A 2,763-nucleotide genomic window follows, 5' to 3' on the forward strand; every position below is an offset into this window, starting at 1 on the left:
CTTACATGAATTGGTTGTGTTATGTACAAGGGTTCTGCAAGAGCCGTATTTCCATAATACTTAATTTTTTGAGACTCATGTGTAACATATCAATTTTGTCCGCTGTAGACGTACTACTATGTGCAATTCATGGAATTGTGATAACAATTATCAATGCTGATTTACAGATTTATAAACTTCATTGTTTCGTTTTCTGAAATTTTTTGATTTGTGCCACTTTTCAATAAAATATTGACGACATAAATCGAAAATCCGAAACAAACAGACACTAGAATTTAAGTTTTTCTTTTAAATGCAACAAATCTAATCAAATTTGGTGCAGTGGTTGCCGAGAAAAACGAATTTTCCTTCTACGTGTATTAGATAGGAGCATCCGACCTAATTTTTCCTCTTAGGAGGAGGGCGAGCTGCAATGTGAGCCCCCCCCCTCCCCCCCCCGAACGCAATTTCTGGCTACGCCACTGTTCCAGTGTGCGCTGAGACTTGACAGACAACGGATCGGTCTCGTCAAATGCCCGATTGGAGCGACGGACAGCTCCGAGGCCTTCTGCTCTGCCGCATTCATAAATGTGAACCCGTTTTCCTTGTTTAATACATACTGAGAGGTTCCAGTATGGGCTGAGACTTGAGAGACAACAGACCGGTCTCGTCAAGTGCCCGATTGGAGCGACGGACAGCTCCGAGGCCTTCTGCTCAGCCGCATTCATAAATGTGAACCCGTTTTCCTTGTTTAGTATATACTGAGAGGTTCCAGTGTGGGCTGAGTCATGAGAGACAACGGACCGACCTCGCCAAGTGCCCGATCGGAGCGACGGACTGCTCCGAGATCTTTGCTCAGTCGCATTCGTAAATGTGAACCCCTTTTCCTTGTTTAGTATATACCGAGTGGTTCCAGTGTGGGCTGAGACTTGAGAGACAACGGACCGATCTCGTCAAGTGCCTGATCGGAGCGACTGACTGCCCCCAGGTCTTTGCCCAGCCGCATTTGTAAATGTGAACCCCTTTTCCTTGTTTAGTATATACTGAGAAGTTCCAGTGTGGGCTGAGACGTGAGACAATGGACCGATCTCGTCAACTGCCCGATCGGAGTGAAGGACTGCCCCGAGGCCTTTGCTCAGCCGCATTCGTTAATGTGAACCTTCTTTCCTCGGGGCAGTCCTTCGCTCCGATCGGGCACTTGACGAGATCTGTCCGTTGTCTCACGTCTCAGCCCCTCAGCCGCATTCGTTATTGTGAACCTTCTTTCCTTGTTTACTATATACCCAGTGTGACTGTTAATGTCTGTCGGTAAATAAATTCTGTTCAAATTATTGCCATCCAGCATCTTTAGACCCGGAATACCGAAGCAGAAAACAGAGCAGCGGCTTAGGAAGAGCGGAGAACGGAACGAAAACACCAAGAAAGAAGAACCCTGCGGAGGAAGAAAACCTTACTGGGTGTTTCAGCGAATACTTTCAGAAATCTTTAAAGGTTACCTGTGGCAGATATCACACTTATAGTTCATGATCTGGTCTACTAGACGCGGCGGAGAATACTTGCGCAAAAAAATCAGATTGAAAATCGACTAAATAATAAAAATTCTATAATTAAGTTTTTAACTGATTACATTATGGCCCATATTCCAATTTACAAATTCTAGCCGTGGAGTTCGCAGACGGATCCACTTGGAAGAAATTTTCAAGATGACACCAGTTTCGAGATATAAATTCCCGAACTTTGCGGAGAAATGCATTGGCGTTTCAGTTAATTTGTTAACAAAACGTAGTTTCATGCACTGAAGCACCCAACTAAGATAATCATGAGCCTTTCGACTGTGTGAGGCTGGATGACCAGTGAAGCTGTTTTATAGCATACGACACCGAGCTGACACAGAATTTTGAACATAGGTATGGACTCGTTTACCGAGATCTTTACATACATTCGCGTGGACGACGGGACCGCCGGAGGAAACTAAACGAGTGACGTTACAACGGGACCACCACCACGCGAGAGCGGAAGGAAAGGAAAGGAGATGCGCAAGCGCTTGGAACGCCGACAAAGAGAGGGTGGCGCGAACTTGCACATCGCCGACGCTGTTCAAAGTGCAGTATCTGTTCTTATTAGCTTAATATCTATACGGCTTGTATTTGGACTCCAAATATTAAACTTATTTTTGCAAGTTGGAGGAGTGCTTAAAGCCTACTTCACCTCCGCCGCAGGTTGTCCCGGTATTGCAGTATCTTCCGGATCGGTTCCACGTTTTTGGACTACGGGCATCGATCCGCTGGAAACTGGCCATATACACCTTCACTGTAAAATCGGGACCCTCGGTTTCCTTTTGCATGCGTAGGCATTTCTATGTCTGCCCAACGAGAAATTTGTCCGTCACCTAAGACAATGAATGGCTCATACTCTCTTAAGCAATGGCTGATACACCCGTAAGCAAGCAAAAAATGCAATGGCTATTATCTACATATGGTTTTGATTCTGCTGGATTGGAGAACTTACATAGAGATACGCTCATTACATACAATGAAATTACAAAACATTACTACATGGGAAGGAGGGAGTTTCCACCCCCTCACTATAGGCTAAACAGAGCACAAGCAGTTACACTTAGACAATTACAGACAGAGTCTTATTATTCACCTGCACAAATAAAGAAATGGTATAACATTGCAGACATGAATATTATATGCAAAGCATGCAAACAGGAGATATGCACGCTTGAACATCTGCTCTGGGAGTGTGGGTCGCTCGGCCCTGGCATTTCCCGGAATCGGT

At 45.0% G+C, this 2,763-nt stretch overlaps 1 pseudogene; it reads left to right on the forward strand.

Moving 5' to 3' along the window:
- Nucleotides 1–2,062: 2,062 nt before the first annotated feature.
- Nucleotides 2,063–2,241, forward strand: LOC135919834 (U2 spliceosomal RNA; annotated as a pseudogene).
- The last annotated feature ends 522 nt before the right edge of the window (nucleotides 2,242–2,763 follow it).

Source organism: Dermacentor albipictus, chromosome 4 (genome assembly GCF_038994185.2).
Source record: "Dermacentor albipictus isolate Rhodes 1998 colony chromosome 4, USDA_Dalb.pri_finalv2, whole genome shotgun sequence".
NCBI lineage: Eukaryota > Metazoa > Arthropoda > Arachnida > Ixodida > Ixodidae > Dermacentor > Dermacentor albipictus.